The sequence below is a fragment of the Andrographis paniculata genome, unplaced genomic scaffold (genome assembly GCF_009805555.1).
Source record: "Andrographis paniculata isolate CXL003 unplaced genomic scaffold, ASM980555v1 Contig61END, whole genome shotgun sequence".
NCBI classification, from domain to species: Eukaryota; Viridiplantae; Streptophyta; class Magnoliopsida; order Lamiales; family Acanthaceae; genus Andrographis; species Andrographis paniculata.
Window position 1 is genome coordinate 1,526,872 of NW_026137597.1, and position 17,688 is coordinate 1,544,559.

General features: G+C 33.0%; 1 long non-coding RNA gene across 7 annotated transcripts; it reads right to left on the reverse strand.

Annotated features, from left to right (window-relative positions):
• Nucleotides 1–10,194: 10,194 nt before the first annotated feature.
• LOC127260361 (uncharacterized) lies at nucleotides 10,195–15,663 on the reverse strand. 7 transcript variants are annotated; one of them, XR_007840725.1, is made up of 16 exons: nucleotides 15,512–15,645; nucleotides 15,043–15,290; nucleotides 14,834–14,959; nucleotides 14,448–14,670; nucleotides 14,178–14,320; nucleotides 14,019–14,088; nucleotides 13,783–13,834; nucleotides 13,058–13,713; nucleotides 12,921–12,988; nucleotides 12,699–12,750; nucleotides 12,573–12,609; nucleotides 12,335–12,386; nucleotides 12,209–12,247; nucleotides 11,970–12,021; nucleotides 10,885–11,536; nucleotides 10,195–10,423 (listed from the first exon to the last, which is right to left on the reverse strand). It is a non-coding gene; the product is annotated as an uncharacterized LOC127260361 (long non-coding RNA). The 7 variants fall into 7 exon arrangements; XR_007840726.1 differs by lacking the exons at nucleotides 10,195–10,423; nucleotides 10,885–11,536 and adding exons at nucleotides 11,606–11,657; nucleotides 11,837–11,900 and having other exon boundaries at nucleotides 15,512–15,660; XR_007840721.1 differs by having other exon boundaries at nucleotides 10,195–11,536; nucleotides 15,512–15,663.
• Between the last annotated feature and the right edge of the window lie 2,025 nt (nucleotides 15,664–17,688).

Below are 17,688 nucleotides of genomic sequence, written 5' to 3' on the forward strand. Positions count from 1 at the left end.
GGTAGTTGATTTCCCGAGAATCACTTTGAAATTTCAATAGGCAGGAGAAGTACTCCATGCAAATTATAAAGAGGTACGGGGAGATAGGGTTCCTTTGTCTAAGACCCCGCTTGCCTTGGAAAATGCCATAGGTATCCCCGCTAATAAGCACCGAGAAGAAGGTGTTAGTAACGCATTCCATGATAAGATCGATGAGCCTCATTGGAAAATTCAACTTGTGAAGGAGCTTCCGAAAAAAGTCCTAAGAGATAGAGTCAAACGCCTTACGAAGGTCAAGCTTGAGCATGCAATGGGGCGACCTTCTTTTCCTTAAGTAGTGTTTAAGGAGCTCTTGAAGGATAATGATGTTCTAGGACATGATTCTGCATTTGATGAAAGCTCATTGGGAAAGGTTGATAGTGTAAGGAAGACCAATCTTGAGCCAGTTGGCAAGGATCTTCGAGATAACTTTATATATAACTTTACGACAAGCAATACATCTAAAGTCCCCAACCCCGGAGGAAGTGGATGACTTGGGGATAAGAGTCAAATTAATGTGATTCAGCTCCCTAAGAATGCGACCAATGGTAAAGAAGTCTTTAACCATACAACAAACATCATCCCCAACAACGTCCCATGTTGCAAGAAAGAATTCCATGGAGAAACCATCACTTCCCGGGGCTTTGTCTGTCCCGATAAGTTTGAAAACGGAGAATATCTCATGATTAGTAATAAGAGCCAAAAAAATAACATAGAGAGAATCTAGAATGGGGGGGGGGGGGAATGAAGGATAACCTCATCATCAATGTTAGCCACGAAGGAGCTGGTCCCAAGTAGGATCTTATAGATATCAAAAATATCGCCCACAACTTGATCAAAGGAAGTGGTAGCAGTACCATTCGGACAGGTAAGAGAAACAATATTGTTCTTCTTCAAATTCCTTTTGACAATCGAATGGAAGAACTTTGAGCATTTATCATTATCATTCAAATATTTGCATTTCGTCTTTTGGGAGACAAAAGACAAGGCTGCCTGGTGTAGCTGGGCAGCATTACTACGCAATGAAGACAGGGCCTCGGGGGATCAGAAACCCGTTTGTAAGTCAGATTCAGCCTTGGCTATTTTTAGGGTAGTTGAGGCAACTTTCGAGCGCTCCAAAATGTGGAAAAACTAATTTTTGTTGAGGTCAATAAGTTTCTTTTTCAACTGTTTCAGCTTCATGACCAAGTGAAATTCGGCGTTGCAAAGAACTGAAGGATCCCAAGTAGATTTAACAGTCTTAAAAAAGGATGGATGCAATGTCCATATATTGCAGAATTTGAAATGAGCACCTTTCCGAGTAACATGATCAAAAAGAGCAACAATTTTTGGTGAATGGTCCGAGAGGCTTGATAGAAGGAATGTGGTTGAGCTCATGAAATCATACGCTAGCCAAGAGTGATTGACCATAATACGATCAAGTTTTACCCAAGTACGATGATTAGTCAAAGTATAACGGCATCCCGAAGAGGAAAGATCAGTAAGGCCAAGTGTCGAAATAAAAGAAAGAAGATCTTTGTAGTCATAGGGTTTGATATCTTTTCCCTTCACCCGATCAATGGGTTTTAAGATAGAATTAAAGTCACTGAGAACTATCCACGGATTAGTAAGAGAATCCCCAAGGCACATAAGGCTATTCCAAAGAGTTCTGCATTTAACAAGCGGGTTGAAACCATAGACAAACAAGATGGATATTACAGTGGAAGACATCTTGCTGATACATTTCAGAGAGATGCATTGCTCATCAATTCCAATCGGATAAATTGTAGTGAAATCATGGTTCCAAAAAATCCCAATGCGACCCCCACGAGTACAATCAAATTTTTTAATCGAATGCCAACCCGGGAATTTACGACGGATAAAATCCATGAAGTAAACATTCGTACACTTTGTTCAAGAACTCCAAAGAGCTGGATGTTATGATCTTTAGTTAATTGCACCAAATAAGATTGTTTGGGTCTTTGGTGCAAACCCCGAATATTCCAAACCCCAATCTTCATCAAATTATGAGGTTTTGTAGTCCCTTCTTCCGATGAGTCGTGGGTTCAAGGTACACAGACTGGTGGTCCGTTTGAAACAATGAGGGCACCACTGATTCTTTAGAATTATTCAATAGGGAAGTGTTAGCATTCAAATTACTTGGGGGCTATGTAGTACCATCATTGAGAGAGTTATCGCCTGGATTACTCAAAGCCTGTTCAATTCTATCAAGTGACTTATTGCGCAGAAGAACAACAGCACAACCAGAAGAGACTACCTGGGATTGATTTAGTTGGCATTATGTCTGTTTGTGGGTACAAGCAACCACATTCAAATGAGTTAATTCTGATGAAGGAACCGCGCTGGATAAAGGATCAAATAGGGTTCTTTTTCTAGGTACTTATTCAATGGGGGGGTTCCACACCTTTCTATATTTTCATCAGAAGTTACAAGAAGGGATTGGTTAATATTCGCAGCTTCTAAAGAAATTTGGCCAGATGGGGTCAATGGAGCATCAATTGGGGGAGCAGATAGGTTTTCCTCAAGAGAGCTGAAACGATTGGATTTTGGGTGCCCATCCCTAGTTGAAGCCAGATTTGGAGGTTTGGGGGCCCATAAGGGAACACCAGAACACCTTTTATGTGCATCTGAGGTCTCCGACTGTGAGTAGTAGCAATGGATTAGAGGTGAGCTTTCCGTTGTTCACTAGAGGTACACTTGTGCCCAATCATGGAGCAAAAGGCACAATATGATGGAAGATTTTCATATTCGACTATAACTGGAAACGATTTTCCAGCTTTATTCCAAACTTCAACTTTATCAACAAGAGTTGAAGTGACGTAACTTTCATAAGCACAGAGGCATAAAAAAGACTATCCCGATTACGAGTGATTTTATCTAAGTCAATATGGGTGTCAATCCATGAGACAACTCTACTGAGTCCTTATGTTGTCCAACACTCAAGAGGGAGACGCAATCGAGCCCAAACAGGTGCTGACTTGAAAATTCCGTCATTAGCTAAGAAGAACCAATGGGATATAGTTTTAAACAATAGAGAACAACCGTATTTCAGGTAGGGACATCCTTTAAGAACAACCAACTGATCTTCATTGCAAGCAACTTAAAAATAGTCCAACCCTTAGAGCCCATAAGTATTTCTGCCTGAGTGAACCATTTTTCCACTCTTAACTCTTGCTATTGCAGTTTGGCTATTATAGTGAATTATCACTAGAGGTTTTAGTTTAGTCCAAAATAAAATATTGTCCATTAAGTTATAAGTCATTCTATGTCTTGACTATCTTTATCCAAAATGATAAACTCCGATTCAATAGTGGATCATACAATACACGTCTATTTTATGGATTTCCATGAAACAGTTCTACCTCCGATACAAAAATATATAACTGCTCGTAGACAATGAGTCTTTTATATCAGATATCCAATTAACATCACAATACTTCAAGTACTTAAGGACAATCAACGAAATTTAAGAAGTCATCTACAACATCAAAAAAATATATGTTAACTAAATTTAATAATTTTTTATATTAAACAGACAAGATCAAATTTTTGCTAAAATTTATGATGATATATTAAATAAGTATGTATATATTTTTAATAAATAAATTTATAACCAATAATGCTTATATAATTATAATATAAAAAGAAAAAAATAATAAACACTTTAAAGTAGATAGCTCAAAAAATAATGGTGTGTGGGGTTGTATTGAGCAATATTTATAATATAATACTTTTTAAAAAATATATATATATAAAGTCACAAAATTATTGCAAATTCCGTTGATATAAAATCATAAAAGTGTAATAATGATAATTAGAAGTCGCATAAGTTAAATGTTTATTATTTGCGATATCTGTTTGATTTTAATAAGACATATGGATAAGTTTTATAAGATATTTGGCCATTTTGTTTATATGCTTGTAAGTAATCAATGAAATACTTTTCCAATATATTTACATATTAATTATATGAGGTGAATATATTATCCTCCGTATAACAATATGCTAATCATAACACAATAATATGTTGTTGGAGATGACAGTAGATAGTGTTAATTGGAAAAAATAAAGACGCTATCAACAATATAACGATATGCTTGTAAGTAATTAATGAAATGCTTTGTTCAATACATAGACATGTTGACCACACGGGAACAAATCATATGTATTCACTAGAATTTTTCATCATATTTGTTTTCATCTCATGATTACGATGCATTGTCCTGATCTCTCCTAACTTGCTACATTCTTCTTGATGAAACTTAGTTTGATCTAGTTTTAAATTGTTGTCTTCTTTGTAACCCGGTTTGTTGCAAAAATATTTAATGTATTGTATTTGATATGGGTCTTTTTTGAATTTTTTCTGCATCTTAATCCTAATTACAAATCCTCTATTATGCACATACATATAATAGAAGTTGTATGCATCATCTGGTTTTATAAATTTCATTGCATGTCAATCAATAGATCTTGTATATATTAGATGTTGAAAAACGTTTAACAATATATTGTCTATTGAATATTAAAATGATATCCACAACATAGAAAATGCTGAATTGTGTATTACACTGTATAATATAATATGAAATGTTCCTCAATGCATACATAAATGCTAAACTTATTTGACCAAAATGTTAATTTATTTTTGTTAATAGTAATTTGAAAAAAAAAATGCTAATACATATCATTCAAATTCTTAATAGATGCAAACCAGATTCTAATAGTTTGGGCTCTCTAAATCTTAAAAAGTTATGAAAATAAGCATATTACACAATTTCATATATCAAATTTAGTAACTCGAATTAATATATTGTCCAAATTTTACTTGCGTGATTGGGCGTTTCCAACTTCGTCGTCTGGTATTGGTGAATGAAGTAAAATATTTGGAACTTCAATTCGTCCAATGTCTACATTGATTGTCAAACGATCGAATTGAAATTAGGTCAAATTGATTTCTTCAATAAACTCCTTTGTTTGCTGCGTCAAAGTTCAAGAGATAAATTGTGTAAACTCCTCTATTTGATGCAATGAAATTGAAGTGCTGAGATAATAAAACGGTTATAAAAAGCTTGTTGATTAAATTACAATCATACCCCTAACTTAATACCGACCTCAGACTAAATTTTTTTAATCCAATGACTATTATTCAATGAGCAAGGTGTTGAACCTTCTTTTTCAAGACAGGATCCCTACCCATATAAACCCTATGCGTTCCTATATTAAAAACCTAAAAACAAAACATAACCTAAAATTCATTAATTTAAATTTAGATATTATTATTAACTTTTAAATGCAATATAAAAAACTAATATATAATTTATATGCAAAGAATAAATATTAAATATATTATTTTTAAATATAAATTATATGATACGATAATATTGAAAATCTAAAAATGGCATATTAAATCTAAAATATAATATATTTTATGATAGGTATTGTTTAAATTAGTAGTTGTCATTACTATTTTATGTCATGTATAGAAAAGCAGTCCGGGTATGCTCATGAATCCAATATTTAAGATTATTTTGAAAAAATCACATTCGTTTGATAAAATTATTGATTAATGGATGATATTGCAGACAGAGATATATGTAATTTGATTGATATAATAAATAAAACAATAATTTATTTTAAAAATAAATCAAGGAAATACAAATATGAAGAGATACTGGTTGTATCCATAATATGAGTTAGTTCACAAAAAAAAAAAAAATCTACGTTCTTCGCCGACGTTGATCAAAGAAAAAGTATAATGAAGAAGTCAGAGAGTCGAACTAGGTGAAGCAAAATGTTGTGCATTCCCGTTAGTTCCAGTATGCCATACGAAGAAAATGTTCTAGAAAGTGCATAATGCTGTAAATTTTCTTTTTTTTTTTCATCTATCGCAAAGTAATGTACTGAAATTTTTTTATTATATCATATCTTTATCTTCTGGACATAATATTCGAAGGATATATGTATCATGATCATATTAGTCATTCAACATATTAATAGTCACACACAAAATTATTGAATCAATAGGCGAAACAGTTGAAAAATTGTTGGCTTCCAATAATACAATATGATACATTAGATTTATCATAATTATCGAAATAATCAATTATTTTGTGAAATCATATTTGAAACATATAAGGTAAGGGCGTCATTCCTTATCCAAATTTAAAAGTGTTGAATTATAATAATTTTTTATTAAATTAAAGTTAACATACTAAAATTATAAAAAGTTGAAACGGTCTCCAAATTAAATCATATCCATTTTTTTTTCATTATCTTAACACCTAAAAAACATATAGAATATATATCAAGTAATAAATTGCGTAAAAAAACAAATTAGATAATTTAGTTACTCAATATTCGCGCTGGAGCGACAACATAATACTATATTCTGTAAATCATAGTATATTATTATAAACATCATAATTTATAACGTCGTATATCATTTGATTCTTCAGGTGATGACTATTGGATCAATGCATCTTTTTCGAGCTCCGATGATGCGTATAAGTCATATTGTAAATCCGTGCATAGATATCAACACAATATGTTTTTTGAGAATGTGCTAATATAAAGATAACATTTTTTTTTGTGTGTATTTTTAAGTTAGTAAAAAAGGTTGCAAAATTTGTGTTTAAAAAATTTTCCATCCCAAAGTTCTACTTAGATACAATAAGAAGATATCATAGCATTGCAGAAGCTCTGCCAAAATTTTCAAGGTATTTATATAATTATTTTTTAAAAATATTTGAATTCTCCCACTAGCTATTGTAAAGAAAAGGCATCCAAAGATGTCAATGTTCTGTAAATAAATTTATCTAAAAATAATGTTAGTGGTGGTAATAATTTACTATTGACACATATTTAAATGTGTATCCTAAAGGTTCATAATTTGAGAATTCTGAAGGTTCATGTTTCGATAACCCCGATGGTTCATATTTTGAGAATCCCAATGATGTATATTTTTAAAAACTTGATGAATTATATTTTGAGTACTCTGAAAGTGTACATTTTGAAAACCCCTGATGATATATATTAAATACACTGAATATGCAATGTGATAATAAATATATATTTGGAACCTCTTGTATATAATTATTTTTACTCTCATGTTTTGTAATAATATAACAGCTAAGAGTTTTGTTAAGAATACTGATACATTTATTTTTTGATATTTCTTCCAACAGAAAGAAATATGAATTCTGAATGTGTTATAATTAATAATGTCTCATTGATAGTGCATCGACACACCATCTTGCAATATAAGACATACTTCACCAACCTAAAGGAAAACAATTAATGTTAATACCATATGTGGTAGTGCAAATTTGATTATAGACTCCGGAAGAGTAATAATATTTCTTCCCGAATAAGTAAAATTTGACATATCAAATGCATTTATTTTAGCAAATCTAAAAAAAATATATTAAGTTTTAGTGACATTCACAGAAATGGATATCATATTGAATAAGGTAAATAATAATTTTCTGTTAATTACAAAATTTATTGATTACGTAAATATATGTTACAAAATTTGTCTTTATTATCTTCTAGGTTATATTACATAAAGTTGAATACAATTGAAACATATCTGATAGACCAAAAGTCTACAGATAATATGATTTAGCATGACTGACTTTGGCATCCCGGTAATATTATGATGAGATGAATTATTAAAAATACCATAGTCATACTTTGAAAAATCAAAAAGTATTTACTACAAATGAGCTAAAATGTGTTTCTTGCTCAGAAGGAAGTCAATACCTAGACCATACCAGAAAAAGTGAGAATCGAATCTCCTATATTTTTAGAACGAAATCATAGTGATATATTTGGTCAGTAGATCCATCATGCGGACCATTCAGATATTTAATAGTGCTTATTGTGCATCCATTCGATGGTCACATTTATGTTTATTATTCACTTGTAATTTAGCATTTGCGAGGTTGCTTGCTCAAATAATCAGATTATGAACACAATTTCCAGATCACCCAATAAATAAATTTTGTCTTGATAATATTGTGAATATTCATTTATGAAATTTGATGATTATTGTATATCTATTGGGATTGATATTAAGCATCATGTACTATATGTACATATTAAAAATGTTCTAGTTGATTCTATTATAAAAAGATTGCAATTAGTTGTTAGATCTATGTTAATTAAAGCTAAATTTTATATATCTGCTTGAGGATATGCATTTTTAAATGCCCTAACACTAATAAGATTAAAATCAATAAGTTGGATGTCATTAATATTTCATGTCATGTATAGAAAAGGATTATTATGCACAAAGATATTTGCTTATGAATAGGCTTATTGGAAATGAAATGAATATATTTGGGAATGATTACGGCGTTGATTGAAAACAACACATGTTTTTATTATACATAACATATTTTCAAATCAGCACCCATAATATATACAAACAATACATGTTTTTATTACAGACAGCATATTGTGTGTAATAAAAATATATGATATTTGTTCATAATTACATGTGTGTTGTATAAGAGCATGTCATGTTCTAAAATAAATTGTTGTTCGTGTTGTATGAGATTATAACATGTGTTATTAATTAATGTGTTGTATTTGTATTATATTGATATATAAAATATATTGTATCTAATAATATTGTATGATTTTTAGCACAATGCTGAATTTTAAATTTATTATTGTAGTTGACGCCATAATTCTATCCATTAATTCCTCCTACTCCCTCATCTCTCTCTTTCTTTATTCTTTACGTGTCTCTCTCTCTCTAAGATAAACCATATACATATACAAACTCTTATATATTAGATATTGTATTACTATTATATTTATATTTTATATATTACGTAATAATATTGCATTATCAATACATCTTAAATAATAATTAAAGGAAAAAAAAAATCAAAAATGGTTTTGTTGAAACAAAATAAAAATTAATTTTAATTTCAATATAAAAATTCAGTAATTTTATACCAATATAAATAATTTAAGTTACTTTTTGTACCATTCTTGAAAAGTAACAAAAAATAAACATTGGCGGGAATATAACGGATTTGATATAACATCTTATTTGGACCGAACATTACTCGTATTTTTGCTAAATATGGCCGTGTCTACGTAGGCAGTATCATATCACCAAACACACACCTACACGCATGTGTTTAAAAATTTAGTCCGGTTATGTCTTGCAGTATGAATCGTTTCCCGACGGCATCTGCCCAGCACATTTGATGAAGAGAATTTGAGAATTATTGGATTTAATTGGTAATTGAATGATTGATTACAGAGAGTGGCCGATCGGGAAATTGTGGATTCGTCGGCGACGTTGAGGTCGCCGGTAGTGACTGTCGATTCCACGCCATCGCTGATGATAAAAGAATTCTTCTTCTTCTTCGCAATCTCCGCTTGCTTATTGTATGTCTCCTTTTTGACATGAATTACGTACCGCTAAGTTCTCTTTTTCGGCACAGCGGCGATTGCTTCGCTCACCGTCTTTCGCTACTGTGAAGCTTGCACTTCTCCGGCGGTGCTTTGTAGTAGCTTTCTGTCCGCCAGCGATCCACTGCAGTAGGTCCCCTGTTGGGAGCTGAATTATTTCGTCGTTTGATGGCAAATTAGATGCAAGGATAGCTAACACTACCACTGCGTGTTCTTTGAGTTTGAGATTATGTAATTTGAAGTGTATAAAATAATATAATGATAGTAAATAAATATTTTTATATTATTTTAGAATAAAAAATTAATATTTTAAATTAAATTTTTATTTCTATTTGTATATTGATTATAATTGACGAGATTGTTAAACAAATAAATATCAATAAAAATACTATAAATATAATATATATAATAATACAATAATAATAAAATAGATGGCGGGCGACGGTGATAATAATAATAATAATAATAAATATAATAATAATATATTATACATAGAGAGTGTTGTAATATTAGTACAGGGATAGCTAATAGAAATATTAATTATTTCTACCGCTAATCATTATTTTATATATTGTATATGATATTATAATAAATATAATATGTAATATATATGGACGTGTATATATGTATATTATGTATTTATGATGATGATGAGTTAATGCTTATATAGGTATGTATATATATATATATTTACTTGTATGAATGTGGAGAGAGAACATATAGCGAGAGAGAGACAATTGAGTGAGATATCTTCTCTTTTATTTCATTGTAATATATATGGTATATATAGACATTTTCACCATCCAATTTCATGGTTGAAAATTAGTCATACGCACATAAAATAAAACTAAATACATGTTTAATTTAGCTGCATCCACATAATTACGTATAAAGCATATACGTGTATAACACTCCCCCTTGGATGCTATTACACAGAAAATGTGTCTCGTTAAAACCTTACTGGAAAAAAACCCTGTGGGAAAAAAAAATTAGTGAAAGAAAAATAGTACAACATTCTTGTATTTATTTGCTCCACCTAATCTGAGCATTATTTGAGATCTCTGAACCGACGCATTCCAATTTTCTTTACTAATTTTTCAAATATAGCAGTCGGTAATGTCTTGGTTAATACATCCGCTAAATTATTATCTGATCGAATTTGTTGCACATTGATTTCACCAGTTTGCTGTAAATAATGAGTCAAAAAGAATTTTTGTGAAATATGTTTTGTTCTATCTATTTTGATGTAACCCCCTTTTAATTGCGCTATACAAGCTGTATTATCTTCATACAATGTAGTTGGGGGAATTCTATCGTCGGGTATTAACCCATAATTTTTCAGAATATGTTGAGTCATTGATCTCAACCAAACATATTCTCGACTAGGCTCATGTATTGCCATTCGAAAGTATAAATTAGATTTAAATAACTTACCATCGTCATCGAGTGGATCTCTGTCGGTCCTCGAGTCTCCACGTTGGCTTACCTAAAGATAATATAAAAAAGAGATACTACGCATTTGGGAGTAAGTATGAGAGTTAAGTTGATAATCAATGCATGGATGTCCCAGGACGTAAATTTATGCTAAAGCTAAATGCAAAAACCTTGAAAATGAATGCAATTCTAAGATGCAATAAAAGTAAAAGGAAAAGTAGCTAAATTCTCCCTTTATTTGGTGCGGTCTAGCAACTCCATTACTAATCCTCTTTGCCCCGGAATAGATTTGAAAAAATTCAAAATTAATACAAGTAAATAAACATTCGAAAGTATAAAATAGATATAAATAACTTATCTTCGTCATCGAGTGGATCTCTGTCGGTCCTCGAGTCTCCATGTTGGCTTACCTACAAATAATACAAAAAAGAGATAGATAGTACGCGTTTGGGAGTCAGTATGAGAGTTAAGTTGATAATCAATGCATGGATGTCCCGGGACTTAAATTTATGCTAAAGCTAAATGCAAGAAAGCTTGAAAATGAATGCAATTCTAAGATGCAATAAAAGTAAAAGGAAAAGTAGCGAAATTCTCCCTTTCTTTGGTGTGGTCTAGCAACTCCATTCGTAATACTCTTTGCCCCCGAATAGATCTGAAAGGATTCAAAATTAATATAAGTAAATAAACAATCGAAGGTATAAATTAGATTTAAATAACTTGCCTTCGTCATAGAGTGGATCTCTGTGGGTCCTCGAGTCACCACGTTAGCTTACCTACAGATAATAAAAAAAATGAGATAGTTAGTACGCGTTTGGGAATCATTATGAGAGTTAAGTTGATAATCAATATATGGATGTCCCGGGACTTATATTTATGCTAAAGCTAAATGCAGGAAAGCTTGAAAATGAATGCAATTCTAAGATACAATAAAAGTAAAAGCAAAAGTAGCGACATTCTCCCTTTCTTTGGTGCGGTCTAGCATTTCCATTCGTAATCCTCTTTGCCCCCGAATAGATCTGAAAGGATTCAAAATTAATATAAGTAAATAAAAATTCGAAAGTATAAATTAGATTTAAATAACTTACCTTCGTCATCGAGTGGATCTCTTTCGGTCCTCGAGTCTCCACGTTGGCTTCCCTACGGATAATACAAAAAAGAGATAGTTAGTACGCTTTTGGGAGTCAGTATGAGAGTTAAGTTGATAATCAATGCATGGATGTCCCGGGACGTAAATGTATGCTAAAGCTAAATGCAAGAAAGTTTGAAAATTAATGCAATTTTAAGATGCAATAAAAGTAAAAAGAAAAGTAGCGAAATATTCTACCTTTCTTTGGTGCGGTCTAGCAACTCCATTCGTAATCCTCTTTGCCCCCGAATAGATATGAAAGGATTCAAAATTAATATAAGTAAACAAACATTCGAAAGTATAAATTAGATTTAAATAATTTACCTTCGTCATCGAGTGGATCTCTGTCGGTCCTCGAGTCTCCACGTTGGCTTCCCTACGGATAATACAAAAAAGAGATAGTTAGTACGCTTTTGGGAGTCAGTATGAGAGTTAAGTTAATAATCAATGCATGGATGTCCCGGGACGTAAATGTATGCTAAAGCTAAATACAAGAAAGTTTGAAATTAATGCAATTCTAAGATGCAATAAAAGTAAAAAGAAAAGTAGCGAAATATTCTACCTTTCTTTGGTGCGGTCTAGCAACTCTATTCGTAATCCTTTTTGCCCCCGAATAAATATGAAAGGATTCAAAATTAATATAAGTAAAAAAACATTGAAAAGTATAAATTAGATTTAAATAACTTACCTTTGTCATCAAGTGGATCTCTGTCGGTCCTCGAGTCTCCACTTTGGCTTACCTACAGATAATACAAAAAAGAGATAATACGCGTTTGGGAGTCAGTATGAGAGTTAAGTTGATAATCAATGCATGGATGTCCCGGGACGTAAATTTATGCTAAAGCTAAATGCAAGAAAGCTTGAAAATGAATGCAATTCTAAGATGTAATAAAAGTAAAAGGAAAAGTACCGAAATTCTCCTTTTCTTTGGTGTGGTCTAGCAACTCCATTCGTAATCCACTTTGCCCCTGAATAGATCTGAAAGGATTCAAAATTAATATAAGTAAATAAAAATTCAAAAGTATAAATTAGATTTAAATAACTTACCTTCATCATCGAGTGGATCTCTGTGGGTCCTCGAGTCACCACGTTAGCTTACTTACAGATAATACAAAATGAAATAGTTAGTACGCGTTTGGAAATCATTATGAGAGTTAATTTGATAATCAATGCATGGATGTCCTGGGACGTAAATTTATGCAAAAGCTAAATGCAAGAAAGCTTGAAAATGAATGCAATTCTAAGATGCAATAAAAGTAAAAGGAAAAGTAGATAAATTCTCTCTTTCTTTGGTGCGGTCTAGAAACTCCATTAGTAATCCTCTTTGCCCCGGAATAGATTTGAAAGGATTCAAAATTAATATAAGTAAATAAACATTTGAAAGTATAAATTAGATTTAAATAACTTATCTTCATCATCGAGTGGATCTCTGTCGGTCCTCGAGTCTCCACGTTGGCTTACCTACAGATAATACAAGAAAGAGATAGATAGTACGCGTTTGGGAGTCAGTATGAGATTTAAGTTGATAATCAATGCATGGATGTCCCGGGACTTAAATTTATGCTAAAGCTAAATGCAAGAAATGTTGAAAATGAATGCATTTTAAAAATGCAATAAAAGTGAAAGCAAAAGTAGCGAAATTCTCCATTTCTTTGGTGCGGTCTAGCAACTCCATTCGTAATCGTCTTTGGCCCCGAATAGATCTGAAACGATTCAAAATTAATATAAGTAAATAAACATTCGAAAGTATAAATTAGATTTAAATAACTTACCTTCGTCATCGAGTGGATCTCTGTCGGTCCTCGAGTCTCCACGTTGGCTTACCTACGGATAATACAAAGAAGAGATAGTTAGTACGTTTTTGGGAGTCAGTATGAGAGTTAAGTGGATAATCAATGCATGGATGTCCCGGGACGTAAATGTATGCTAAAGCTAAATGCAAGAAAGTTTGAAAATGAATGCAATTCTAAGATGCAATTAAAGTAAAAAGAAAAGTAGCAAAATTCACCCTTTTTTGGTGCGGTCTAGCAACTGCATTCGGTTTACCTCGAACAATCCTCCTTGCCTCCATAATAAATCTGAAATGATTTAAAATTAATTTACGTATATAAATAATTGAAACTAGAGAATTAAATTTGAAACATAGGATTGGTTTCGAGCAACTTACAATAGATTTATTTATACTAAGATGACTGACTCAGTTTTTAATTCTTAGGTGAGATGTTGATAGACTATCACAGTATCAAGGATCTTGATTTGAAATGCCTCACGCAAAACATAGGATTGGTTTCACAGGACCAATGCTCTTTTCTGGAAACATCAAAGACAACATCAGGATACCTAACAATATGTTTTGCCATAAGTTGTTTGAAATGCAAAACACTAGCCAAGAATGTAAGATAAGATCAATGAATATCCCAAGTTACTTTATAATTACCTGATAATTACAAACAAATAAATAAGAAAAACGTCTTTAGCTGTTCATATTGCTGGTGGATGAAGCTGCGATTATTTCTTACATGAACCAGTACTCTTTTCTGATTGAATGATTGATCGCAAGATGGAGAGGGCGTCCATGTGTCTGATGGGAAACATGAGTGACTTGTGGGCTGGGCGAGGGGCAGAAGTGAAGGGAACTGGTGGAACTGGAACTGGACGGTCTGCAGGGAAGAAGACAAACACCAAGAAAGAAAAAAGAATGAACGATCTTTCTTTCTTCCAACCAACGGCAGTTAACGTAAGATTTTATATTCGTTAAATTAATTAATTTAAGATTTGAAATTTAAAATTAATTAATTTAATTGCAAAAAAGAAAAAAATTACCTTGCCCGGTTCGGTTCGATTCGCAGCGATCTGCACCAAGGGCTTTCCTTTCTTTCAAGGAAATGCACCGCACGGGGCTTGCTTTCCTTTCTTTTAAGGGGAGAGGTGCGGTGCGACGGTGGGGGCCTGCGTATATCATGAACAATTTCAACAAATTCCTTGTGCATAAAGAATAAATATTACCCCTAAAATTAGGGAGAATTGGATACCTGCTTGAGAATGAATATTATCCGCAATTCGATTCGGTGGTAGAAGGGAAGGGAAGGGAAATCCTATTATCAACGTCGATCTTCTTGGTAGTTGTGGAGATGTTGATTCATCCACCAGATGAAAACCGAGTCATCATCTTCGATGGAGCGGGCGTCCATGTGTCTGATGGGAAACATGAGTGACTTGACTGATGGGGCTGGGTGAGGGGCAGGAGCGGAGAGGGCACTGGAACTAGATGGAACTGGAACTGGGACCGGAACAGAGAAGAAGAAGAATGATCTTTCTTCCAAAGGCAATTAACTAACGTATTCATGAAGGAAATATTTTAAAGAAGGAAATATTTTTAAAAAGGAAAAATTTGTATTTGTGTGATATACACACGTGTTGTATTAATTAATTTTAAATTTCAAGATTAATTAATTAATTAGTTAATTAATTTAATTTAATTGCAAAAATAAAAATAATTACCTTACGAGTGTCTGTCTGAACAAAAATGACAACGTCGCGCGGCCGGAATCGGAGCAGATCGGAGAAATCGCCGCCGCACTGAAGCAAATTCCGGTGAGATTTCTGTGGGTTATAAGGGCGTCAGAGGAATCGAAGCTTCCCCGGAATTACAGAGAGGAGACGTCGGTCTGATCGTGCCGTGGTGCAATCAGCTAGATGTGCTGTCGCCCGCTGCGGTGGGGTGCTTCGTGAGGCACAGCGGCTGGAACTCGGAAGTGATGATGAAGATGGCCTCAATCTTAGAAAATTGTTTAAAAAAGGAGCCACAAACATCTCTGATAGTAATGATGCCAATAATGGAAGAGGACATACAGATAGCAAGAGCGACAAAGGAAAGTCTCCATACCAGTGAGGAAGAGGAAGAATGAAGAAAAGAGCAAGGAAGGTGTTGTTTTATACTTTATAAGCATACCACTTTCTTGATACGCAATCTAATTGTCACATTATTCATAAAACTAGAAAACATAACAATGTGTTTGAATTTAATCTGTTCAAGAGTAACACAGAGGAAAGATGGCTAAACGGAAAAACACTGGACAAAAAAATAAACCTGAGAAGCATGACAAGTCTTATGTAAGTAGCATCCTCTTTTCACAGACACAAACACATTCACAACTGGATTAATTGAAGCTAGTGGCTCGCAACATGCTTTGAAAAATAGTTACTTTAATCTCATTTGTTCACCCAAATAATTTCAAATAGGTTCCATTGTTATCTTGTCATCTTCATGAGTTGTGAATTCAATCCATTAATTTATTTATGCACGCAAATTATGCCTATGCATATGTTCTTTTCCACGGGGACAGAATCATACCATTTGGTCATTGTCCTCAGATTCTGAATCTGGTCCAGATAGAAAACCTGTTACAGTGGATGAAGTCGCAAAGATGACTTATCAGCAAATGAAGAAGAGTTTGCAACAGAGCATGGTAATGAAATTGGTGATGTTATCCTTGACGATGCTAGAGAATCTCCAACAAAAGGCACCTCCAATATTAAATCTTCAATGAAAAATATGGAAGAAGGGGATAAGAAAACATCTATCAAGAAGGCTATAAATACTAGTATAGATGGAGGTAAAGACCTTGTATCTGGGTCCTAATACTTCTGCAACCGTCCTGAAATGATAATAGAACTATTGACCTTTGGGTTCTTGGAACTTGTTGTCCTTGTTATATCTAAGATCTTTTTCCTTTTCTTAACAATACATAGAATAATAATAGCAAAAGTGTAGTGAAGGAAGAAGTCTCAAGGAAACATCTTGAGCCACAGGTCAGAAGCTCCAATGCCAACTGCTTCTGTAGCTATTTACAATTAACCAAGTTTGTTTCAATCCAATCATTCAGGTAGCAACTTCAACGGTGCCACTTTTGCTCCCAGAGACAGTTCAACTTTCAAAGGTTTGCCGATAGTACCTTATCTCACTAAAATGTTAATATCGTGTCTCAATTTTAATTTTGAAAGGCTGGCTCTTCCGAAAAGCATTGCAGCACATAAAGTACTTGTATAATACTCTATATATCCTCTATTGGTTTCTATAGAACTCAATACTATTCTATGTGTTGGATTTTTAAAGAGTTCAACTTCCTTTGTATCTCATTGAGTTAAGAGATGCTTTTACTAAATTTACTGTTAATTTTGTGGTAAGAATAATAATTGCATCTAATTTTTATTATTCCCTTGTTTCCTACTTCACTTGCCTGATCAATATTCCAGTATGATTTGAAGAAGTGACAGTTAATGCTTGTTTCATCGATCTCCAAAAGATCACGGTTTCGCCACAAATGAATATGTAGCCAGTTTGAGACTTGGCTTTATGGGGATCAGATAAATATCCTACATCGGAAAAACCAATCAACTCATGTCAAGAATCTTTTGAGTAAAATAACCCGAGATCAATTGTTCCTTGGAGATAGCAAAAAATGTGCTTAATCCCATTCAAATGTCGTCGAGTAGGCGATGAGCTGAATCTTGCCAATAAGTTTACAGAAAATGATATATCAGGTCGGGTGTTGTTAGCAAGATACATCAATGTGCCTATAGCACTTATATATGGCACTTCTGGGCCAAGTGTTTCTTCATTTTCCTCTTTTGGTCTAAAGGGATCCTTTATTGTATCGAGTGCCCCGACGATCATT